The 26,230-nt window shown below is 42.4% G+C and overlaps 1 protein-coding gene across 6 annotated transcripts in view; it reads right to left on the bottom strand.

The window, feature by feature from the left end:
* The window catches only part of EFCAB6 (EF-hand calcium binding domain 6), a 107,258-nt gene that overhangs the window by 29,738 nt on the left and 51,290 nt on the right, over nucleotides 1-26,230 (bottom strand). For 2 of the 6 annotated variants that reach the window (XM_075443300.1, XM_075443314.1), the window contains 6 exons: nucleotides 24,882-25,049; nucleotides 18,637-18,807; nucleotides 14,684-14,807; nucleotides 13,507-13,621; nucleotides 9,637-9,756; nucleotides 8,215-8,367 (listed from right to left, as the gene is read on the bottom strand). The gene's annotated coding sequence lies outside the window, so the exon portion shown is untranslated. Of the gene's footprint in view, nucleotides 1-694; nucleotides 821-8,214; nucleotides 8,419-9,636; nucleotides 9,757-13,506; nucleotides 13,622-14,683; nucleotides 14,808-16,147; nucleotides 16,300-18,636; nucleotides 18,808-21,606; nucleotides 21,698-24,881; nucleotides 25,050-26,230 lie in introns of those variants that run through there. The other 4 variants (XM_075443308.1, XM_075443332.1, XM_075443323.1 and 1 more) reach the window with 4 other exon arrangements.

The raw sequence follows: 26,230 nt of genomic DNA, 5'->3' as shown, positions 1-26,230 counted from the left end.
CAACATTTTTGGACTGATAAAAGATTTCCAAGCGGTAATTATTCCACTCACAGCAGTAAATATGTGTGTGGAGAAAATTAAGATTAAAACCATAGATCAAATTACATTGCCAAAAAACAATATTTTCTTGCAAATGTTTTGTATTTTTCTTGAAGAGCTGGAGAGCCACTGTTCAATGTCTGTTTCTAATTTGGGCAATTTGTTCCTGTGTGTTACAACAACAGCAAAAGGAAAAAAAAAGTGCACAGCAGTATGTTTTGAATTGTAAGATGTCCAGAGCTTTTGTCTGCCTCGCAGTGTGTAATCACAGGGCACTGAAACTGCTCCGAAGCTGTTAGGGTGAGGTTCACAGCCCTTGCAGAAGGCCAGAAGAAAGGGCACAGGCTGGATGCAGCCACTGTGCAAATAGAAATGAGAGGGCCTAAGAAAGATCACAGCGGGGGGAGTGGGTGCTGCTCCCAGTGCTGCTGAAGTGGGTCCTACGACCGGCGAGTTCACTTCTCAGGCAAACACCTCCTCCCTGTCCGAACTTGACAGGTGAAAGGAATCTGTTTTGCAACTCACTGAGAATGAAGTGGGGGCTGAGACCCACGTGGATCACCAGGGTTAGGTTTTGAAGCCACCGCATCTGTTTTCCTGCCCAAAAGCAGATCTCCTTACACTGACCTGCATGGTAGAAAGGCATGGTGCCCACCTGCGCTTCCTGTACCTCAGCTGCCTCGTGGTCCTGGAGCAGAAGGCTGGCTCTCGGCTGGATCGCTGCCTTCACAGCCACCACGCGGATGGACTTCATCTGTCAGACAATGACTCTGGCTTAGTTGTCATATACAGAGTTCTATACATAGTTGTTGTTATGGTAGGTTCTCAAAAGTAAATAAATCTAAATGATGTGGACCTGCCAGCATGTCACTTCATGACTATTTGATTTTTACCCTGCATGCCTTCTTCATTGTTTTAATTACTCTCCAGCTGCTTCAAGAATGAGTATTGGCATCTTTGAGCCACACTGCGTAATTTCTGCTTGCAGCACAGCATCTTCCCTGCTTGCAGAGCTGTTTCTTATTTATAGCATTGGAGACAGGGCTGCCTTGCACTTGCCATTGCACTAACAGGAAAGAAACAGAAAGTTCCTGACCAAAAGAGCTCTTCATCCAAGTGTAAGACTAGAGAAAAGGGTTTGGTACAACAAATGGAATGGAAGAGCCTAGTATGACACAGTTATGGCCAAAGTTTCATATCAGACAGCTACAAGTACAGTGTTAAGCAATGCCTACAACACAGAAGGTGCCTAACTCTCTCTGTTGCATATATAAGCAGGTTTTTAAAGGCGGAACACTTGTTGATACCTGTGGGTGTCATCAGTGCAGTTTATGCCAGAAAGCTGCAATGCAGGTGGGAGAGTTGTGATGCTGATAAGAAAGGACAGTTTTGTCCTTGATACCTTCAGCCTCTTTGGGATACTGAAAAACAGAATTTAAAAAGCAAGGTAAAAAGGCAAAAGGCGTAGCTTACAGGCTTCTCCCTGTGTTTTGCGGTTTTTTTTGTCTAAATGATTTCCCAGGCTGCCTCTTTATCTGCAAGACAAGGCTGCTCTTTGTTTATGAGTGTATCACCTGTACCAACAACGTCATGGGGAATTATCAATCTTATCAATTTGTTGGTTCCTGCAACCTCCAGACACTTTCTGAGCACAAAAGAAAGCAAATCTGTACTCTTGGGGGTATATTTTTACATGTTATTTGCACCTGAGGGTTTATACTCCTAAATAAAAAAATAAAATAAAAAAAATTCAGGACAAGAGTGAATGCACAAGTAGAAAACATGATAAGCATCCAGGTGGTGTCTATCCACAACCTGGAAATATAAAGTTTTGACAGCGCTGTGCTGGGGCAGAGGATTCTCCTGCTCCTCAGCCTGCTGGCAGGTGCAGGAATACTACAGCAGCAGCCAGCTCATCGCTGCTGACTCACGAAGGGCAAGCACAGATCGTCATACTCCACTCTGAGTAGGGCATCATGTCGTCATTTGTTTGTCAAATGCTCTGCTTGGGAGCAATAACCTGTTAACCCTGTGAGTGTTGATTTTGTTCGAGGCAGAGACTCCTCTTGCGCGGAGACAAGATGTCTTCTGTCATACGGAGCCAGGGTCCATCCTTGTCAAGGCTGGTTTTTGCTGCATCTACGAAGCCGTTCACTGACAATGCAACTAGCTGCTAGAGGGATGTGCAACCCACTGTGATCGCTACGTGGCCCTCATCCAAGGGACAGGGTAGGATATGAGACCGCAGTGTCCTACACCCAGCCATTCCAGCTGCAAGAAAAGCCCTTGTTGAGTGCAACCAGGTAGGTCTAAGTCTACGTTGCCCAAAGCAGTCTGAGAAGAGGAGCCCTGCAAGGTGACAAAAACTGCACTTGCTCTTCTCCCTCAATCTGACCTGACAGCAACGTTAGGACTGGAACCCCAAGCTGAGACGATACCAATAAACAGGCCAGGGAGTGCTCTGGGCACAGGGGCTGGCACATCTCCGCCAGTGACCCTGCTCAGCCACAGAAAAGGAGCAGCTGCCTGCAAACTGCCCATTAGGAACGGTCCGGGAAGCATTCGTGCTCCCAAATGGTCCTGGGAGTGAGCAAGGGAAAGCGTTAGCGAACACAGGCCAAAGAATGGCGCGGACTGTTTCGGCAGGCTGGTAACACAGATGACTGAGCCTGGGAACGTCTCTGGACATTCCGAGATGTCAGTATAGATGCTGCCATGAAGTCTGTAAAATAAGTAACATAAGAAGTAGAGAATATCTATAAACCAAAAAAGTCTTGCAGTGCACGCCAAGCTAGGCTGATCTCCAGCAAATCGAGGGAATAACACTATCGATAAGCTTGGCCCAGTACATTCTGAGACTCCTTTTCAGAGTCTTTTTTTTGTAAAATGACAGTTGTATTGTACACAGTGTCACCAACAAACTAAACACAAGCATAGGAAGTCATATGCCACGCTCATCAATAACTAACTTGATCTGCTTTTTAAGTTCTCTTACATGCAGAGCTTTAGTTTGCTGTTTCTGCTGCTCTTCCAGCTTTGAACGCTTTTGTTGACTGTTACAATGTGCTTGTAAACGTGCGTAGCTGTCTTCCGTGATGTGTCTGCTGAGCCCTGTGTCAGCGGGTGCAAACTCTATCCCCAGTTCCTGTGAAAATGCTTGGTGAGTAAGATATCCTTTTGCATCTGCATCATTCCTTGGAAAAGAAATGCTGTTTTTAAATATTCATGTGTTCTTCATAGAAAGGCATTACAGATGTCCTTAAGTGACTTAACAGCTTAAATCTCACTGACTTCCTTTCCTTACAGAGGTGCCATACCGCACTGAGAATGAGTGACTTTGTACGAGACTCGGCAGATAGGGCTTATGCATTGTGATCAGAGATGATTCTGAAAATGCTGCCCTGAGGACTAGATTGTCAGGAGTATTTTCCAGCTCTTGGTACTGCTGCCTTTCGGTGTCTGGCTTCAGATGCAGAGAACTGGGCTCCTAAAAATTCAGTCTCAAGTGTCTCAAGCTGGTCACACGAGTCTGAGCTGCTCAGAATTGTAATCATCCTTCAGAAACATAGGTTTAGTTTCATAAACACTTTTCATATTTTCTTAGGTATAAACCGTTCCATAGGCTTTTTCCTCTGCAGTTTCTCCTCCTGCTTGTGCTCTGATGCATGGTAATGCCTAATTTAGCCTCAGCTTCACTCTAATTCCTTTATTAAAGTTACCGATATATCAGGCACGTAAGAGATTTTAGCTATTCTATAAAAGGAGTGGCTGATGGGAGTGAAGTTGTGCAGCAGATAACTGCATGAAAAGGATACTCTTCAATGTGCCGTGGTATCCGTAAGGAATAAGAATGGAAAGTAAAATCTAATGGAGTAGAAAATAATTCAGAGATGAATCAGTGCTAAGAAAAAACCATATAGTTAATGCAGTTTGAAACCAAAATGCAATACATTCAGGTTCTACATGTTGGAGAGAGTGACTGTTTTTTTAAATAGAGCTGTAATGAAGGTAGCTTTTTATATAAAGTCACATACAGCGAACATCTACGCCATTTCAAACACAGTTTATAGCACAGGTCCTCTTTGTTGAAGGCAGACAAGTATTTCCCCCCACAACAAATTACTTGTCTATAAAAACATTTCATGATATTACTTGCCGTCTTTACACAGCATGAAACTACCTTACTACCTTTTGTTATGTATTTGGCATGTGGCATTTTTCTTTTGACTGAATCACTGTTATTTAGGCTGAAAAGATTTGAAGTAAATTTCGTGCTCTGGAAAGGAGAGGGTGGTAGCACTGCCTTCGGGCAGGTAATGCAGGCAATGCAGACCCTCCACGGAGCTCCTCAGCAGAAGCTTTGCAGTTCCCAGCTGACCTGAGATACTTGGAACTGACTTCCACCCATCACAAACTAAGGTAGGCGTTTGTGTGGGTAAACAAAATTGATGAAAAACAAGTTAATTTAACCAGTGACCTAAGGTGCCATCCAAGAAGAAAACGTATCGCAAGTTAAAGGGATCAGTAATACTGAAGCCAGGAGATAGTCCTGCTGGAAACCAATGGATCTAATTGTATTCTTGATCTTGGTATGGTAAGACAAAGCCTCCTGTAACACAGTGTCAGGATCTGAGGTCACAATCATAGCAAAATAAAAGATTTCTTGTGCAGTGTAATCTATTGTCATTCACTGCCCTGCCAAAGGCTCCGTAATCCCATCAAAGATACATTATCGCAAGAGCTAATCATCCAGAGCTGTCTGCTCTGCCCAAAGCCGCTTAAATTCTGCCGGGGTGACTGGAACGCCACACCTGAAGAAGACTCTCTTCAGGTCCCTTGGCTGTAAATGCCATTTCCTTCACTGTCAAATTCCTGAAAATTCTGGAACGTAAAGGAAGCCATCACTAACAAGAACCAACAAGTTTGACAAAATATTTCATCTCTCTGTAAGCTGAATGAATAATGGGAATGGAGAAAGAAATGGAAAAACATGCATGTCTCAATTTCATCTTTTAGTGGTTTTCGTTTGATTTTTATCGTTTCCTGCTTTCTGCTCTGGATGTGCAGGTCTCAAAAGCTTGAATCGGGGTTGACATCACAGGTGTTTAGCTGATATACTCTGTGTGGAAAGTTTCTTACTGCTGGCAAACACCTGGGGTACAAGCATGAGACGCGCGCATGCAGCTGTGGGTATGCCCACTGCTGAAGCTGCCAGTGGAAGGTAAAGGCATTGCAAAAGGGCAGACCTGCAGATTTTCTCCCGAACTTCTTCTACACCGAATATGAATTAGATTTTACTTTGGGTTTCGGTTGGTTGGTTGGGTTTGTTGTTTTTTTTTACCATTTGTCTTGCAAACGGAGACTACCAGCACTATTGTCTGATTTACACAAACATTTAGTGAAAAAATTCTATTCATTTTTCATTGTGCTACTCTGCTGCCCAACTATTGCAACGGTTCAAGAAGTTAAAAAAGATAAAAAGGTGGGAATAATTTTTATAGGATGGTTTTGTGAGAGTCTTTTTGGATAGCGTAAGCATCACAGACAACGCTTCAGTGTGCTGGGCAGCACTGGGCATCACATAGGAGCAGGTGGGTGTTTGTGTACAGCACGTAGTCACACAGGCCCATTACTACTCTTATGAAACATTAAATAAAACCAACAACAGTAAAATACGAATAAAGTTTTAGAAACAACTGTAATAGCCTACATAATCAATGCTACAAAAATTGAATATTACTCAAACTGCTGATTTTTTTTAATCACGTAGTAAGTTTTTATCATTAATGAGCTGTTTTGCAAGAGTCTCTGAATATTTATAGAATCTGAAGATCAACATTGCATAATGTTCTTAAATCTATTAGTGCTGATTATTTATTTAAAGAAAACATTCCTCTTACCCTTGCTAGGTCATGCCATCTGGTTCTTGCTTTGATAACAAGGTAGTAATGAGCGTGATCACAAGCTAGCTCTGCATCCGTTATCATCTGATTTTTTCTCAGAAAAAAAAAATAACTAACTGTGTTTTACATCAGTGAGATCTTTAATCTCCACAAGTTTCCTTCCCTTTTGTTGTTCTTCATGGTAGTGGTGGTTTTGTTTCCTAGTTTCTAAGATACCCATTAAAGACTGTTACTTCACATCTGTGTAAACTTAATTCTTTAAACACTGTCTTATTTCCCTAGCTGCAGGTTAGCGAAGATGTTTTAAATTTTGTAATTCCCTATTTATTTTCAAATCAATGTTGTTCAATTCTCCCTCAAACTCAAGAGCCAGGATAGATCATTTATACTCATAGAAGGAAATGTTAATTATCTCAGAAACAATTATATCCTGGAGTGACTCCAGGAAGATTATCCTTGATTTACATCAATAACTTAGATCAAAACTGTCTTTGTGAGTCACCAAGGCATGGCTAGTAAATCTGGGGAGTAAGACCCACATCTGCAAATTCAGCCACCATTACAAGGGCCCAACTGTTGGGGGCCTGATGCTTCTGGTTGAATCCAAGCACGCAGACTAAATCCACGTGCTGCAGAAGGACACGCCTACCTGAGAATCTAGGGGACCTGACGTCTCACCGTTCTTTGAAATAGTGTGCCTTTCTTCACCTGAGAAGAAGAGCCCAATTCTCTTTAGCTTTTCTAAGAACTTTGAGTTAGAAAACTGAGGAAAAGCTGTTCATTTCTCTTCACACGCAGCTGCCCACCTCATGCTATGTCCTGTTTTCTCCTCTGGCTATTGCGTCGCAAGGAAACGCTGCAGATCTGTGGCTTCTGAGCCTGGTTCAGCCGCACTCTGGGAATACGCTCCCCGGACCAAGGCTCCCAAAGGAAAGGCAGACCAGGTGAGACGCCGTAACTGTATCTGACCCACCTGCTGAGTTCAGCACCCACGGCACGCGCAGACGAGAACTTCGGTGCTGGAGAACTGCAACACTGCAAACTCAGTCACTTCTGCCTTCCAGGGGGCCTCGACAGCCTTTGCTGAGGGCTTCATTTGGATTTAGAAAAATGAGCGCCCTGTTAATCTATTTTAGGTGCCTGGGAACCTTCTAAGCTTTCCCCACTCCCACGGCTTAAGAGAAGATTCCATAAGCCTAAACAATCAACTAACAAAAACTGTCTGAAAACTTAGCTGGGAAACTGCAGCTGTTCTTCATGCTTTCAATGACTTTCATTTCATTGCTGGACTTCTGAAACAGTAACAGTATTTGAAACGAGGAAATTCTGGAGCTAAATTGAAAATGTTTTAATTTCTAGCAAAGTCCAAACAGAAAGAGAAATGAGAGCACGACAGTAACTGGTCTCAGACTCCAACTGTTAGCAAGACTCAGTCATCATCAGTTTCCTTCCTTGTTTTAGACTGAAGTCCTTGATTCACTCAGTTGTCCAACTCAGGAAAAAAGAAAAACAAATCAAGCAGCTAAATATTACTAACATCAGAGCCAACAGTAATGCTGGAAGAGACAAATAAAAACTGGGAAATAAGCCTATGTGTATGTATCACATCTTCACTGCCACAGTGGAGATGAGTGGCTGATCAGGAGCTTTTTCAGTCCTGCTGTATCTTGTCATTATTTTTATGAATTTATCTCTGTTTGCATAATTAAACAGAGCTTCACACTGAGTTTTTAGAATGATTTTTTTCGTGCTTAAATGCCATTTATAATTAAAGTTAAGTTCAAACTTTAAAATTCCAGCTGTTTTAGGCAGCATCACTTCTTGCAGGAAAGGAGGCCGCAGCACTATTCCACTCCGCAGCACCTCAGTTTTTGTGTGCTCCTCACCTGATCTTGTCTACTCTCCGTGCCCTGGGGACATAAAGGTCTGGAGCGTGGGGTTTCGAGCTACTGTGCCACTGGCAACGGTATTGGCCTCAGAACTAACAAAATCTGTACCAGACAGATAATATCCTGGCTGCTCCTCTGTCCAAAATGACATCTGATTCCCAAAACATGTCCCCAGTTCTGCACGCTTGCAAGAGAACAGCAAAGTTGGCCAGTTTGGAGGCTAGCTCAGCTCTAAGGCTCCAGCTCAAGTACCAGTATGTATGTTTAACATTACAGATTGAAGCAGTTCCCAGGGGTAATTCCGGCACTTTAACTCAGCAGTGGATTCAATATCTGATTTAATGGAGATAGTTGTAGGTACTACACAACTTTTTCCTTCTTACTTGTGAGATGCCACGAGCTGAGGAGGTTCCTCCTTAGTTTCTCGGGTGTGGAACAGTTGACATAATTCTTCGTAATTTGACGCGGAGGTCAGGTTCATTCCCAACAAACCAAGTAGGTGCAGGAATTTCTCATCTCTAAGACGAAGCAGAAAGCTGTCCAAGAATTGCCAAAAGTCAGGCTGATGGTACCGTCATGGTTATTGTCTATTTCACAGAAGGCAGAATAAGTGTCCTAACAAGGAATATTTAACTGAATATATTTAACATGTCACCTACATATTTTAAAACATAAATAACAAATGTTTGCTCTGGACTTGTTTTGACAACAGGCAAATATTTTAACACAGTTTGAGAATACAAAGCATTTATAGTACTGCCTTACTAAACACTTGGGATAGTCCACAGCAAACTGCAGTCCCATTGCTTTCATCTCAAGCGTGTACAGCACTGAGCAAAAGTAGGGAGCGTCAAAAAGCCACCCCCATACAAATTTACAAATTAACCTTCACTTTCCATCAGTGCTATACTGAGAGGTACCTCATTTCTATGCTTTGCCTTAGACACCCTTGGAAAACCTGTAATGAAGAGAGACTTTACAGCAATTAATCTACCAGCTGAACAGCTTCTCCCATGAAAATAGGCATAAGATGCCCAAACACCTTTAAAATGGTGCAGATCTACAGAAATCTGAAGTAATGCTGGTCAATACGATCAGCTTTGCTAGAGGTGTCCAAGCTGGTTCAAACAGAGGATCCCTTTCATGAACGTTGATCTTTCCACTTCTCCCAGGGAACAGGGATGGGATGGAATGAACTGAGCAAAAGGGTAACCACTGCTGCCTTCTCTCCTTTTTAAAATGTGATTTCTCTTACTCATATCCAATTCTCTTACGCATATCCATGATGGGATTTCAAGGAGTACATTCTAATCATAACTACAGAAAATAATAAGCAAATGTAGAAAAGAGGGAAAACAACTCTTGAGTGAGATCACCGTGTTGCAAACTTTAGGGACTAAGTACGTCTCTTTGAAAGATCATTCTCCTGAATAGATGCACTGTTCCACGAATGAGTAGTACAGAGTTATTCTTCTCTAATTGCAGAATCTTTAATAGCTATGCTCACAAAAGGCTGGGAAAAAATAACTCTGATCTTATTTTCCTAGCAGAGGCTGCAGAGAAGACAATTAGGGGGGGAAGAAAAAAAAAAGTATTTGCCTTGAAAACTGAACGTATATGAACCGTAAATATCTGAGAACACAGAAACATGAAATCCAACATAATTTTTAGAGTGAATTTCCTGACAGCTCCTCCAAACCAACTTTGAAAACAAATGTTTGTATCAAAACAACAAGCAGCTTCACTGTCAAAAGCAAAGCATGGCTCGATGTATTTACCCTGTCTGTAGACTTCCATCAGCTTACCATGAAGTAGATCGAGACTTTCTTCCGCAGTCATGTAGTGATATTTATCATCGTTTATTCTGTGGTTTGGCCTGTTGCATAATGTAGCTCCTGGCCCATTCAATGTGATATCTGCAATAACTAAATCAAAGTATAGCAAACATTGAAAAGATGACATTAAACATATCTGATAAGTAGCACAGCAATATAACACAAACAAAACAAGAGACCCTGCAATCATATTCTTTACAGCCCAAACATGACAAAGTCCAATAGCTATATGCAGTGTTAGTGGTGTCCACCCAATTTACAGCAATGGCTTCAGCTGCTACAGTTCCCCCAGCACAAGGTGAAGAAGATAATCTCAACAGAAGAAAGCACAGCTGAGTCAAGGTGTTTTGCTTTAGCCTCTTTGGTGCCTGGCTGCTTTGAGGAAGGGAGGTATCAGTCTGGAGGAGGAGCAAAGTAGGACTGCGGAAGCCGTGATTTGCTGTCCTACCACCCGTCTGTCTCAGTGAGGGAACACTGCAGTGTCAGAGGAAGTAATTTGTCACATCTTTGACTGTGTAGCACCGCTGCGTGCTAGACCATCTCCCCTGGAGCAATTCCGTCCTGGCTAAGCCCTCCTCCAATTTGAACTAGCATGAGCTATTTCACGAGATCTGTCATCAAAACTCTCCTGACTTTACAGAGCGTCACCCCTGAAGGTATTTCAGCTGATGTTCTGTTCTGGCAAGACTCAGTCCTGCACAAACAGCAGCTTCATATTGTCACAAGTTTATTACCTCCCAGCCCAGCAGGACCAGCAAAGGCAGACAGCCAGCTTCCCAGCAGGGCACCCATGTACTTCCAGTCCTGAAGGGCTAAGGTGCTTTTAGGCCATAGAATAGCTATTTTGGTCACCATTCCAGATCTGATTCCTTCTGCTCGTTTTGCAGTGATATTCTAGGAACCTGTTCTGCTTTGCTTCTGCGGAAAAAGAGACTAAGCATCTTTTGTAGTCTCTAGAGAATTTCAGAATTTCTCTGCAATGTATGAGCCATATAGAGGATATATGGAACAAAAAAAAGAATTGGCACTGGACAAAAGCCATGGAGGTTTTGCTGTGAAAGAACTCATGGCCATGAAACTCTCATATTATATCCCAGTGTTTCATGTCACATGGATATGCACACTGCCCACTGGCATGTTTACATTGCTGAAAGGCCATTTTTAACACTAAATCTGTACCTGGATTTGCTTAGCTTGGTACAGACAACAGTTCATCAAGAAAGAAACCCCTAAAACCTACCCAGATGAGCCATCCCCCGTCAGCAAAGTGGTTTACGCAGCTTAAGCTACAGCAAGATCACACTGCACAGCACTTGGCCTCCCAGAAACCTTTGGATGAGAAGAAAATAGCAGCAGCACTTCCCATTGATTAAATATTGCCACCAGCTTGCAGATACTTCATATGTTCAGCAAATTTCTAGCATGTCTTGTACTAACTTTGAAGTAATTCATGTCAGATTTTAAAATCGGAAAAACTTGCCAAGAAATGTACACACTGACATTTCACTACACCCTATTCCTGATTGATAAGAAAAATGCTGTTAATGGTCTGTTCTAAATAAACGTTTATTTTCTTTCCAAAAGATTTACGTACACAGACACACAAGAGCCTGTACAACTGCTCCAAAGAATCAGTAAATAGTATTCCCTGCACCATCTTAACTTCTCCTGATTTTACCCTCTAAATCCTAACCCCCTGCAGACATGCACTACCCCTCCCTTTTTTCAATTCCAGTTGCCACTGAAGTCTGCTCAAGATAATTTGTATTTGTGTTCGCTTCCCACTAAAGCTTATGGGGAGAAAATCAGACCTCTTTTTCTGTAACTACAGACCAGCCTCCGCCCCAATGAATCACAAATCATTGAAAAATAAAAGTTAGGAGGTTTGGGGATTTTTTTGCCTTCTGATGTCTGAGACTTACTTTATGTTAAATGTGGGTCACACGTCCTCTACAACTATGAGATATAGTAACGCGTGGGAAGAAAAGCTGTGATTCTCATAATTGGCAACAGCAAAAACTTTAAACACAGACAAAACACTGTTGATTCTTGATTTAAATCAAAGAGCTGGCACATTCATTTCCCCAAAGTTAAGCCGTTTCAAGCATCTTTTATTGGGCTACTGGATGAAGGCGCCCATATTTTGGTGGACAGATGATTAGCTGGCCATATTCACAAACTTCTAAACTTCTAGGCCTGAGTGAAGAAAAGCCTGAATATTATGTCAGCCAGATACAAGTCATCTCTCCTCCTTGTCTTAGTTCTAACAGAGAAATAATGACTGCAGAAAATAATAGTAACGGTGTGAAAAAAGTAAATGCGCACCTCTGAGAAAAATAACAGAGGCATAATACGGAAGTTAAAAGAGGCCTTGAAGCCAATGGCAAAATGCCTGTTGACTTCAGTGGCATCAGAATTTTACCCAGAAAAATCTAGACTTAAAGCATAAAAGAAAGACGTAGAAAAGAAAGGAGAAATGAATAATTACTCGCTAGTTTTACCTTGCATTCAGTTTTCCATCCTAAGAAATCAATTCAGATTCTATCAGCTTCACTTTTAAGAGCTGGAAATTGAAACCCTTACTTACAGTGCCTTGAAATCAGTGAAATTGCTGATGGGGTCAAGCAAGTAGCTGAAGTGAAAAAATGCGCTCCCAAATTACAAATCTATTCCTCTGGTATTCACTCCTCAGCAGCAGTAAATCAATGAAGACCACGTCCTATAATGAGGATGTGATCTTCATTGATTATTGATATGTGTGGACAACACACCTATATCTAAACAAACAGTAAGCCTTGCTCCCTCACCGGAATTCTCGATACTCCAGTGAGACTATCAATTACATGACAGATAATCACATTTTGGCATTCTCTAGTAGCAACGTCCCTTAGCAGCTTTAACATTACAGGGTTAATTTTCACAAGGAGCCAAGAGGTGACACAGCTGGGACGGCTGACCCAAACTGGCCAATAAAAGAGGTATTCGATACCAGGTGACATCACGCTTGGTGCTGGGTGGGGGAGGTTAATGATGGCTGGGGAGCGTGCTGGGCATCGAGTGGTGAGAGAGCTGCTCTCTGTATTCCCTTGTTCTTACTAGTGGTGTTGTTGTTACTGTTCACTTCCTTTGCTGTTCTGTTCAACTGTCTTTATCCCAACCCACGAGTTTTGCCTTTTTCTTCCGACTCTCCTCCGCACCCCAGCAGGCAGAGGGTCGATGGAGTGACCGCGTGGTCCTTTGTTGCTGGCAGAGGCTAAACCACGACAAAAAGCGATACTCCAAATTAAAACCGTAAACCAGTAAGTAACCAGATCACTCCACAGAGCTCCAGTTATATATACAGCCACTGAAACTCATCACTCACTCACAGATGTTTCATTCCTGAAAGCAGTAGTTACTGTCTTCTCGCTTTTTTACACAGAATAGAAAATATTGCTGGACATCTGTACTATAAAATCATCCACTATAATTTAGGATACAGTGTAATCCTGAAACTGTGAATAGGAGTTAGAAATGTGGAGGACAGGGATCTATTCAAGGCAGAGCAATCAGTCAGCTACTTTTTGCAATGTTAGTGACAACTCCATCACACCTCTCTGCGGACCTTTAGTTAGGTCACATCCCACATGTCCCAGTTTCCCTCTGGTCCTGAGTTAGCTACTCAGCAGCTTGACTGGATCAGGAGTCAAAAGGCTACAGACAGGAAGGTCATCTGGGGGCTAAAAATCATATCACCGATCTCTTCCTAATTTCACCAATAACCTTTCCTCAAAAGAGAAAAGTTTTGGATCTTCCAGGAAAGACTTGTTTCATGTTTGATGGGTGTTAAAATTCCTTTACCTTCCAGTATTGCCATGAAATCCAGGTAACTCAGGCCTCCATCTGGTAACCCTAGATGTTCTGAGAGTAGATTAAATTGACTGTCATCCACTGGCATACCATGATCTCCCAACACCTGTTAGAAGAGAAATAAAATAAGTTCTATAATGGCCTATTTGCTTGCTTAATATGCCATTTTGTATATTCGATATCTGGGTGTTTTATCCTACGGCTCAACTTGAAATTACTCTGAAAATTGATCTCCCTTACTTTTACAGTAAGCCATTTAAATATAGTTCTATTCTGTACAATTCAGAATACTGAAAGAGACAGAGAGCAAAATTTGACTGTATTTTTGAGACTGGCATTTTAAGCAAAAGCACCAAGTGACAGGCTAAGATTAAACTTCACCTGGAAAGTAAAAAGTGTCAGAAGAAATGACGTTAGCTCACTTAGCGTACTGGAGGAAATTGTAGAATTTGCTACTACCACTTTTCCCCACCAGCCTGCCACAACTACCTCCTGGGCAAGAAACGCTGCAGAACGGATTCAGGCCCCTGAATCGCATACAGCTGCAGCGAGGTGGGAGGCAGGAGGGATTCCTTCTGCACTGCTGCTCTGCAAAGCAGATTCGAAGAGCCATTTTAGGTAATCTATTTTGTCAGAGAAATTTCTGATCTTCCTACATATGTCTCCTTCCCCTTCCCATCCACCCCCCCAGATCCTCTACCTCTCTGTCTCTATCTAAGAGGTAGTCAGGAGTGGCGACGGTCTCCCATTCTGCCCCTCTTAAATGCTACCCTGCGGCTGACTGTAGAGGGGTCCCTGGTTTTCTTCTCCTTTTCCCACCTCCTGTTTCCCGGAACAGCTGTAGTTGTAGCCCCTGCTGCTGCTGCTGAGGGCTTTCTCCAAAACTTTTCACTTCCTTCAGCTGCTTTGTAACTCCTGATTTGGGTGCATTTCTTTATAACTGTGCTGCACAGCTCTGTCCTGACTTCCTAACTGTTCCTACAGTGATTACTCTTGCCATTATATTTTAGTTAATTGTACAGATTAAAAGAAAAAATTCATTAAAAAGCTGAACAGCATAAGGAGTGTTAAAAAAGTGAGAATAATTAGCAAATTATCATTCCTTTCTATGAACGTAAAGCTTCTGGATAAGCAAGCGCGTTTTATGTTCAGTTGAACAAGTATTTACCATCAGATCGAATGCTGAGCAGTAGTGATAAGGAAATCTGGCCACACAAATCCAATCAAAGCTGAAGAGAATCAGTCACAATAGTCCTGTTGGTGACTACAGTCTCAACAATTAGCACTTTCATCTAGAGGAAAAAAGTGATAAAACTCTGCCAAATCTGCATACAAGATGAAGTCATATTAAATTGCACTACCAGGTTATTGTCCCGTGCTGGGTGGCTCACAAAAGGCATAGTTTCTAAGTCTTGTTTGAAGGAAGCAGATTGATGACAGCCTTACAGGGAGGAGATACAGCAATCCTTCACAAAAGTGAAGGCACACGTACAAATTATGGATCTTACCCCAGGACCCCTGACAGAGCTTCAGCTACCATCTTCCTGAATTCAAACTATATTAAAAATTACACAAGTCCAAAGGTGCCAAGGCAGGGTCTGTGCCTCCCTGCCCGGTTCCTAGGAGAGCCAGGCCAGTGAAGCCAGGGGTACTGTGTTACCCTTTGGTAAAGGAGGTGGAGTTCGGCATCCCCCTTCGCTAACCCACCGCACACCTTTGGTACTCAACAGGCAAGCAGATAAAAGATGTCCCTCTGCTGTAAGCTGTAAACAAAAACACAGAGAGCTGACAGTGTTGGTATAACCCTGCGAAGGTTAACTGGTGATTTGATGTCTGCATTTTGGGGTTATCTAGGCATACCAAGATCAGCTACCCTTCAGAGGAACGCGAGGGCGCATTCTGCCCACTTCCTTAGTGTCACTGTAGCATACTGTCATGCAAATAAACAGAGCTCATCCACTTCCAAGCTGGGCAGATAGCTTTTGCCCACTGCTATGGCTTGGCCTGGAATAACAAATCAGAAAATGAGTACGCTTTTATGTTTACCACTACCACGCTGTGCTGTTACTGTTTCAGTAACCTGGTCCAGCTCTGAGGACACGCAGCTCTGCCCAGCTGGACACTGGCTGCCTGGCTGCTCTCGATGAAGCTGTAGATCAGCGTAGCAGTTTCAAACACGCCAGTAAGGTGGGCAGTGGCATTGGCACACCTGCCCAGCTACAGAGTCAGTTTCTAGTCAAAGAACAGCACACCACTGTAGGTCACTCTAACTTCAGTGGCACCCCAAAATGCCTCACAACCTACCCACCTGAATGCACTTGGGGCAGGTCATATTGCCTACACCATCTGCAATAACCTAATGTATCCAAAACATCTATATGCAGCTGGCAGATGTGAGACAGAGTCCTACATCCTTCTGAAGCAGCAGCTGGAGGCCAGGGGAGATTCCCCACAATGCCTGCAATGGTGCTGGACACCCATTTCTGGATGTTCTTTATCTACAGCTGAAACTCCACAAGCTCTGAGGTGAAAAGCAGCTGTGCTCCCAGGGTAGGTATTGATGAACAGCTTGGTAGAAGTGTAAGGGAAATTAAAGCAGGAAGAATGTGAAAACTCACAGCTGGAGTTCTACCTGGACAATGAGGTGGAAAAATCCTTTCTTTTGCAAAAGGTCCAGAGACCTCTAAAGACCACAACTGATGGACAATCAGTTTCAGTCTGCATTTCCTTGAAAACAGACGTGCCCAGGCAGTTCCCAGAGACATAAGGTAGTCTGTCTCTTCAGTTCTGATGAGGAACCCCTTTTAATCACCCTTCTTTGCGCAGAGATGTCATCCTCATTCGTTGCAGGGTGGTCTTGTTTCATTCCACACAAAGCAGGGCAGAACAGGACTATTGCAGGAGAGCATGCTCCTTTTGAATGATCCTAATCAGCAGCAGCAGGGCAGAGCTCCCAGGCAGTACTCTACCCAGGTGGACTCTGCTGGTCCAGGAACATCACAGTGCAGTGATGCATATACCTGGCTGCAGGTACGTGATGGTTTTTTTTATCCTTTGTGCGTTGCCAAAACTTGAGAAATGCATCCTCTGTAGTGTAATAAAAGAACAATGAAATCACAAAGACTGTTCAACAGCTTCTGGTGCTACACAAATATCTTAAATGTGAGTTGTACACAGACAGCAAGCACAGAGGAAAAAGCAGCAGGTAGAATGAGTTTGTTCTGCCTAACAGTGACAAAACCCACTTTACTTCATTAGCTGCAGGCAACATATAACCCTCTGAGGTATCACACTGCAGTGTAAATCACAGCAACCAAAGCCAATGTCCCAAAGATATGTGCCACAGATGTCAGATCTGTATGGGAGGAAGGGTTGCAGATTAACACATTCTTAATAAGTGTATTATTAACAGGAAAGTATCAAGAAAAATAGAAAATGTTTTATGTGTTTTATTCTCCCTTCTTCCCTCCCATTCATTTCAAAGCAATTTCACTTCCTGCATGCAGAAAGATCCCACCGGAGGGTAAGAAGATGTGCGGCTGAATGCAGCTACAGTGTTCACAGGAGAAGGCTCTACAGGAACGGCCTTTGTCCTGCCATACAATGTGGAGCACAGACCGCATGGGTCTGTCCTGAGAAGGTGAGAAAGGAAGGCAGCAGCTCTGTCAGACCCTTACAGCGAGGACATTTGCCCCTGCAACGGTAGCTGGTGAAAACGTGTACAGTTCATGGTACATGGATGGGAAGATGCTGTTTATTACCTAACCAGAGTAAAACCAGATTGGGACAAACTTTCCTAAGGGACTTTGCAGGCCATTTTCAAAGGTACAGTTCTGATTTGACCCTCGCTGACTCTTACCTTACTTCAGCACCTGGACAAAGGTCAGAATATGCATTACTGTCTTAGCACTATTCAGCAGCAGCTCTTGCTTAAGCCTAGGTAGACTAGGGAAGTGTTACTGCCATCATGTCTCTTTTCCTGCCCAGTATCAACTGGGCAAAGCAAAGCATTTTGCTTTGAAATGTGAAAAGAAAGAAATGTACAGCTGGGTACCATCAGCATCACAGCTACAATCCCAAATCCATGACCTCATAAATCTGTCCAAAGCGCAGCATGCAGTCAGATAAGCCATCAAGGCTGTGATGGGCCCTGGGAACACAACAGAACGCCCTACCTCAAAAAAGACACCTAGAGAATTCTATTGGAAGTCTTGGCAAGTAAAAACTACACCATTTCAATACATTTGTATTATTGTGGATCCTCTCAGCGCTGAGATGCTGTACCCTGATCAGCTAACCCAGTATCAAAAGCCACTTAACATCAAATATTTACATTGGAAAACTGCAACATCACCAAATCAACTGAATTCAAAGAAGAGCTACAGAAAGGTCCTCCTCTCCTGTTGGGGACCAGTGTATGCCCTGAAATGCCTCTAGACATCCAGAGGAGATTTCCTTGACACAGTCACTGCAGAGTCCTTTGAAAGTAGAGCAAGAGTGAGCAAGGAAGAGAGCTGGGGCCCCCGGGGGGTGCCCCCCAGTCCCAGCGTGATTACAAGCCACACTGCAGTCCAAGAGCAGTTCGCAGGACGCCGAGGCTCAGAAATCTGAAAGGTGATAACAAATCAGCTACAGACATTCGCCTCAAGTGTCATACTGTACCTGCCAAGAATCTTACTCTTCACCTAACAATATCCAGCTCCTACCAGCTACCACTGTGGAACTGCAAAGAGGGCTTCAGAACTCTGAGTTCAGGCTTCGGTGATTCTTTAAGGTGTGCCCAATCACTTCGCGTAAGAGGTGTGTTGTTGGTTGACATGAGACCTCCAAGTCCCACCTGTGTCTCGCCAGTCCCTATTCATACATATTCTTTTTGACAGCTGGGAGCAGCTAAAGCTTTCAAGGTGTAGCGCTGCTTCACGGTGACAATTCTGTGTCTTTAAAGACAAGTTGAGATTCTTTCTCATACAGTAACCTGCATGAGACCTGTTTAGGTCATCAGTGACTGAGAGAGTCCTGGAGGATTTAACTCTAGCTGTGCGAGCAGACACATTGCTAAGGCAGTAAGGGTCTTTCTGGGAAAAGTACTGGAGAGGGAAAAATAGCTGACATTTTTCCTACCTTCCCCAAGCCAGCTTTATTCATTTTCCCATGTTACTGCTTCTTGTAGGCAAAAAAGCTGTCTTTAATAGTTGCTGTCTGTTGTTCACTCTGTTCTTCATCCTTTTAATTACGTCATCAACAGTTCTATTCTGGGTGTAATTGTGAGCTTGGTCTTCAGGCTGCTTGATTCTAAAATTGAAAGGTTGTGCGTGAAGACAAGTTGCTTATTTTTTGTAGTTTGAAACATTTGATTCAGGAATAATGAACAAGACTGCTTTAATGACAAACAAGACAGAGACAAACCAGACACAGACATGGAAGAAGTTTCTTTGGTGCAAAACAAAATAGGTTATCAAGTCAGAGCACACGTTGTTTCCAGGGCCTATATTGTGCAACATTTCTTATGTATAGCTTGCTTTACAGTAAAGCAAAAAAACCCAACAGACATAGCAAAAATTGACTGATGCTGCTCTGAAGTATTTCTTTTGCAAATGGAGACCCTAGACCTCCAAATCACAGGCTTAGTCTCTAATGAGCCCAAGTTTCTACACCAGCTAAGGAGCCACCTTTATCCTTTAATACCTCCTCAGTTAACGTAAGAAGGCTAAGCTAACATGAAAGAAGTTAATGAAAGTCTTTCCATTGATTTTAAAAGGAAAAAATATATCCTATAATGTTTTCTCTCTTCCTGGATCCCAAGTAAATCACTTCCATGTGTTTTCCTTTTGTAGGAATGGTCAGAATACCTTTCTTTCTTGGGCCTTATAAGAAAGTCCTTGGATATGTACTATATACTCTTCTAGCTCTAATATCACAGCCTTCATCAATAAGCCATTAAAATAAATAGCAATTAAATATTTAATAATTTTTACAGACAGAAATAAAATTAAATTAAAGGGTATGTAATGTGTCCCACTTGTACCAATTTTACATCCGCTGTGGATTTACTATAATACATGAAAAGGAAAGGAAGAACAATTATTTCTGTTAAATTTTAGAGAATGCATTTCCATATAAGCAAAACGCAGAAATATGCAGCAGTCTTATTTTATAGATTAAGTGTGTTTTATAGTATTCCCTAAACTTGAAGATAATCTTCACATTTTAACTCTTATTCTAAAAACATGCTAATGAAAAGAGTTTTACTTTGATCTGAGCAGCACACAGAAGATTAACTCTAAGCCTCCCAAAAGGGATCAAACGATGACAGTGACTGGTGACTCCCTCCTGAGGATCTCAGATGGACTCATCTGCTGAAGGCACCTGATCTTCTGAGATATCTGCTGTCTTGCCTGAGTGCAAGAGGTAGCCAAAATGTTACCAACTTTACCTGCCCCATCCCACTGATTATTATATTCTCCTGCCTATCAACATAGGCCTTGCCATGAATGACCCTGAGAAAACGAAAAAGTAATTACAGGACAGATTACGAAGGTAAACTCAAATGTTCTTTATACCCTTCCTCCTTAATGAAGTTCAAGACTGAGGCAAGGACTGGATGTGTGCTGGAAATAAATGAACGATTACTTGCAGGACGTCATCTGAAAGCGCATCTTCCATATCGGGGCTTATTCGCAAAAAGCTCTCTTTATGTACTAGCTTTCTAACCTAGTAGGGAAGCCTTAGACTAGATTGAAGAAAAGAGCTCACAGGAAGATATTAACCACAGCCACATAAAGTACCTAAAAACTACTACTTGGAATCGGGTTATACATTACAGGGTCATAGAAGAGACTAAACCAGACAGAATGGATCACGCATGGTGGTTGTCAGTACATAAATAAAAGAAATGTGGTATAAAGAAGGGGACCTGAAGTCCTTCTGGTTCTTGGAAGATCCTGGAATCTTACAGTTCAGTAAATTAAACCTTATTTAGAGTTCTACTAATAAAAACCAATGAGAATATGAGTGCTATAATGGCAGGATGCCTACTATACATCACCAACAAGGAAAACAGGATTTGGATTTGAAGCTCTTGGAGATCCAGAGATTTTTTTCTGAGAACAGAAAAAAAAAAACAAAAAACCAAAAGAGTCAAAATCAGGCAGGGTAAAAAAGCTGACTGTAATTGATTGGGTAATAATTACAGCAGAACACAGGTTGTCCAGCAGATTATCAGAATGTGTCAGTGACATCCTGCTGATGCTGCTAAATCTAGTGAAGGGAAACTCTAAATTTCATCCTAATTAACACAGAGAAACTGCTTGAAAAGGTGAAATACAGCTTAGGCAGGAATGATGATGGAATGACAGAGTTTATGACACTTGTAAAAGCAAGGCAGGAGAACAGTGGAAAAAAGGAGATTTCTACCTTCTCAAGGAACTAAAATCTCATGGGAAATGAATCTAAAGGGAAAATGACTTAAGGAGAGCTGGCAGCGCATCAGTGAAACATGCCAGCATGGTATAAGAGAGAAGCATGAGGATATACGCCCAAAATCTGAAAGGCCACAACACAATGTGGGATTCGATATCAAAAATATCGAGAGTAATGAGAACTCACTCTATAAATGCTTCAGTAATACAAGAGGGATCAAGAAAATATTTGCCTTTCTGTTCAACAGAGAAAGAAAACTACCAACCGATTGCATTAAGGGGATGAAGCACTTTAAGCCTGTTTTTGTATCAGTCTTCCATAGTCAAATATAAGCAGGCTGTTTGAACAATGAATACTAACAACAAATAAGGAAAGCACAAATTACAGAATATTGCTATGCATTCATATTGGTTCTTAAAGAACTTGCTAAAATTCATGCAGAAAAGCAGACACGCTACCTAGCTTTAAAAAGAGGGAAGGAGATGAACTGGAGAGTTACTGACGTATTTCCAAGAAATCTATTCCTACTTTCAGGCAGTAATTACAGAGTCACAAAGAGTTCAAAGCCTGTTAAGAGACACAAGAGCCACTAGGGATCCTTGAGATCTACCCCGATTTCAGGCAAGCTTATATTTTAAATTTATACTCCCCTCCAACCAGCACCACTTTTACCTTCGTTTCCTGGGGAAATAAGAATAATGCAGTCAGCCTTTTCATCCACATCTGTCAGCCTTTCCTCAAAATTTGGAGTCCATCTACCAATTTGAGTCACACTTCAGAGGGGTAGCAGCCTTCAGTTAGAGTGGTTACAAGTTCTGTGAAATTGACAGTCATGAAAAGAAGACTCTCCATCCCCCTAGCTGGGAAGGCAGGGACGTTTTCTTTTCCATTTGTTAGCAGCTAGCCAAGCAATAAGCATATGTGCTTCTCTGGGCTAGCCACGTTCTGTCTCTTGCCCAGCTGCCAGCTTGAAGTACTCAGTGAGGAGTATGTTCTTTTTCTACCCTGAAGTAATAAGCCACAAGTACATTTACAAACTGTGTGAGTCACCAAACCCTACTCCCTGCGCATTGCCCTCTCACTTGGGCTGGGTCTCCAAGTTCTTCATTCAGGCCCGACAGACCTAACCCAACAGTCTACTCTAACACATCAGTTCTGGGAGCTAGAATGCTTGCTAAAGGTACGGATAAAGCTCCAGATGGTGGCCCAGCATCAGCTGGGGACAGAGCTATTTATCAGTGAGGCCACTGATGTATCTTGAATTTAGCGTACTGTGTCCTGTTGACAGAACTGTAGTCCATGTTGACGAGCCATCTGCATTTTTGTTGTCTTGCCATCTCTCTGCTTCGACAGTCTATGAGTAGAAATGGCATTGGACCTCACTAAAAATAACTTTGGGGAATTTCTGAAAGATCTTTTGACATCAAGAACAGGAGGGACAAACTCTGCTTGCAGAAAACAAACAGTTTGATTTCTTGATTGCAGAACATATCCTGCTCTGAGTACAATCTTGGAATGCATCTGCAGGAACACTCTGTTCCCAAAAAATATTATGTAGAAAGAGCCAATCATAAGGTCTTAGATATTTCCTAGGGTCTCACAAAAGCAAATTAGGAAAGAATTTCAGAGACAGAGGCAGTCTGCTAAAAGTCCTGAGGATTAAGATGAAGGCCATTGTGGTACAGGGTCTTACACAGGTAGGGACACCTTAACCACCCCAACCTGTTAAAGAACTTACAGGTGGAAAGATGTGGAAATATTCCACCTGTTGCAGACCATTGGTCCAAAATCACCACTTCAGTAAGAAAGAGGCCAGGCTTGCTTTCCTAGGGACTTCACGTTAATATTTCTTTTCTATTACTGGTCATGAATTCTCACTAAAGAGAGGAGAAGACATAATTAGGCAAATGAGAGCCACACAGCACACAGAACAAGGAAAGAGGTAATGTTAAGATTCATAAGCACACTGAAGTTTCATTTTAGCAATTCCAGGACGAGGGACAGAAGCCTTGAACTCCAGGCTAGAAGGCTTAGAATGTGTTGGTACCAGAATTGACTTGGCCACCACAGAACATCACTGGGACAAGAGGAACTGAAGGGAAGATGTAAAACACCACTTATACTTACAGAAGGAGCAACTTATCTGACATAGCTTCAAGACACTGACCAATTCAGATTCAAACATCCAAAGGTTCTGTTTTAAACTTGTCAGAATGCCCAAACCAACAGTTCTTGCCAACGTCATAAATAAAAGGTCAGACCTGGTATGTTTGCAGCACAGTCCTAGCCTTCTGCAGCCCTGCGCTGGCCCAACATAGTAGAATGACTCAAGTCATGTGCCTGAGAACTCGTCTCACATGAACTGCTGGCAGGTGGCCAAGTAACACTTCCAAGGAGTTGACATCCTCCCAATAGCTAGCATCTGACTGTACTGTATAAAGCAGTTCAAAGGCGTCATAGCCAACAGTCACCTTGGCAAGAAGGTAAAGGGGATTGTGGTCTTTTCAAAAATATCCCAGAAGGCTTATATCCTCCCAAGACCTCACTAGGAGAGACAGAAGGATGTCCCAGTGCCTGAGAGGCCTTCAGAAGATGGATAGCATGCCTCTCCTTTGCCTTTCTACAGCAGAGCCTGGCAAAGAGTGGTAGGTGAATGCTGGTGAGCGTAAGCCATCCTTCAGCAAGGTCCTTTGGCAGGCATTGGAATCCTCATGTTGTCAATTCAAATGCCAGATATCCACCGCCAGTTCCTCTGTGTTCATGACAAAAACACGAAGGTCTTGGTGGGCTGACGAACTGTTTTGTGAGATCTTTGCTGCCGGTTGCATTCAGAGTCAGAGTTCAGAGGCTGTTGTTTATACCTATGTCTGGAACCCCTGCAACATTTGGGCTCCTCTGAAAAGTGTGCGGAGATCCTGTGGCAAGGCTCTGAGACAACAGAACAGAGACAATGGAAAAGGACTTTTTGAGCCATAGGAATAAGCTGCCAGTTCTGATGTGTGAATGGACACACAAGGCAATCCCTAGAGCCGCTCTGAAGAGGATTCAGATGGGGACTTAACAAACACAAAAAGGTCAGATTGTTGAAGAGAAAATGAAGATGTCTGAGGAGAATCTGGAGCATAATCCTGTCTTGAGAGCTGTTGAGAGAAATGTGAGCTTCACATAGGGCATTCTGTTTTATGGAAAACCAGCCTAAAAATGACGGAAGACAGGCAGTGAGCATGCCCCACGGATATGTTAGAGTAAAGCATTATCTGGGTTCAAGTGAAAGGAAATACATGTCTATCGAGTCTGACCATATGTGTAGATTATCATGCAAATACAAGAAAAACAAATTTTTAAGAGAAGATCATCCCATTACAAGGGAAACTTTGTTGTTTCCTTCCCAGATTACGCATGCATTTACATATATTCAAAAGTAAAGAGTGAGGAGAATCAATAGGTCACACATCTTTGTAACCTGGATGCCAATATCAGTCATGCTGGTTTAGTTGGAGGCTGTAGCTGTAGCGTGCAGAAGTCACAGCCACAGACGTGCCAGAGTTCCTGATCTACAGAGAATGTTCAAATCCAGTTCCTGAATAATGAGCCACACTGATTCTACAGAGGATCACAAGCTTACTCTTCAGATGTTATCTAGAGGGCAAAACCCCAATTTTTGAATGATGCAGTGAGATATAATTCTTGTGGACCCTATAAAGTGAGCTCAAGCATTTTTACCTGAATCCTAGAGTCTTTGATGAATGATCCATGTGTGTTTGCTCTCCTGACGCAATGCTTTGAGTGTTCTACAGTTTTGCATATAGCTCTGCGAAATGAGAGATCAGCCCAGGACAGTACTTACCATTAGAAAAACAGCATGTATCCTTAGTCTACCTGAGAGTCTCCTTTCTATACAGATTTTTTCTTTACATTAAACAGAAAATTGTCTGTAATAACAGTACCTTTTTGAAAGCTCTGTTTGCCTTTTTTCTTCTCTTTGCTGTTTTTCCTTTGATATATGTGAGCTGATACCATTAAAGCCACCCGAAAGAACAGCAACTTTTAAGTTATCCAAAAGCATCTTGTAAAAGATTCCATCAGAAGAGTTATCCTTGTATTTATAGCATAACCTGGATAAAATAAGAATTTAAAATAACTTGGGAGGTTAAGAACAATGTGTAATACAAATGTTTTAAGGCAAAGATGATCGAAGTAACACATTTTCTTTCCACATACAGTGAAGGGCAGTATTCAGAAGGCTGTCCTCAGCCACTGGAAACTAACCTTCTCAGGCTCCTTCTGTAGCCTACAGAGAAAGCAGGAACCTAACTTACACAATGTGTCTTTACCTGGAAGAGCTCCATTGACACTAGCAGGAGCCTAAGGACACAAACCTTCCCCTGCCTACAGTTAACCTTTGTGAGTACCCTGCATAATTAATACTTGAATTATACTGTGGAAACTTGGAAAAAACTTCGCTCATCCCACACTGACCTGTCAAATTCAGTTTCACTGGTGGAAGAGGAAGCTAAGATCACAGCCTCTGCATAACTATATCTGTCAGAAATGATGAATGAAAGCCCTTGTTTACCTTAACTTACTGCCCGGTATATGAATATAAAATGAAATCACTAGCAGCCGAAGTTAATACTCTTGGATGTGAACCTTAGCAGCGCAGGAGCAGACACGTTGTTTGCTCAGCACCTTCTGTTATTCTGAGGATAACTTCCAGAGCAGAGGTTGAGTTGGTAGTTCCCTGGGCCTGTTAAATTACCCTTTTAAATCACCCCCTTATAAATTAGTAGAGCTCATGAACCAGAGCCCTTGTCACCACTGTGTTGCTGCTTCACTGAGCTGTTCAGCCTTCCAGGATTTCATTCATGTTCATAAAGCTTTGGGGCATTCCTGGGTGAAAGCAGAAGGCTGCTGTCCTTGTGCTGGGGACGCATGCCATTCTCTGCACTGCACTTATCCCAGGTGCCCGTTCTATTTAGAATTAGACTAAAAAAATACCTGTGGTAAAAAGCACTTGTAACTTAACATATCAAATGCCTCAGTGCCTTCCTTCTGGGGAAAAAAAAAAAAGGAAATAAAATCTTTATTTTCTTTTGAGCAATCTAATCCACACCATATACATTGCAGGGGAGAAAGTGTGAAGGGGGTGAGAGGGAGGGGAAAGAGTCTCCATTTTCTAGCATTTGTAAAGCTCTGCTCAGCTGAAACAAGTATAGCCTTCACAGAGAAAATGGCTGTGAACACTACAGAGCAACATCTGCTTTGCGAGTGTAATCCATAAAAGGCTTCCAAATGC

Source organism: Opisthocomus hoazin, chromosome 1, assembly GCF_030867145.1.
Source record: "Opisthocomus hoazin isolate bOpiHoa1 chromosome 1, bOpiHoa1.hap1, whole genome shotgun sequence".
NCBI classification, from domain to species: Eukaryota; Metazoa; Chordata; class Aves; order Opisthocomiformes; family Opisthocomidae; genus Opisthocomus; species Opisthocomus hoazin.
Note: the sequence above shows the minus strand (reverse complement) of the source record. Positions and strands in the feature narration are given on the sequence as shown.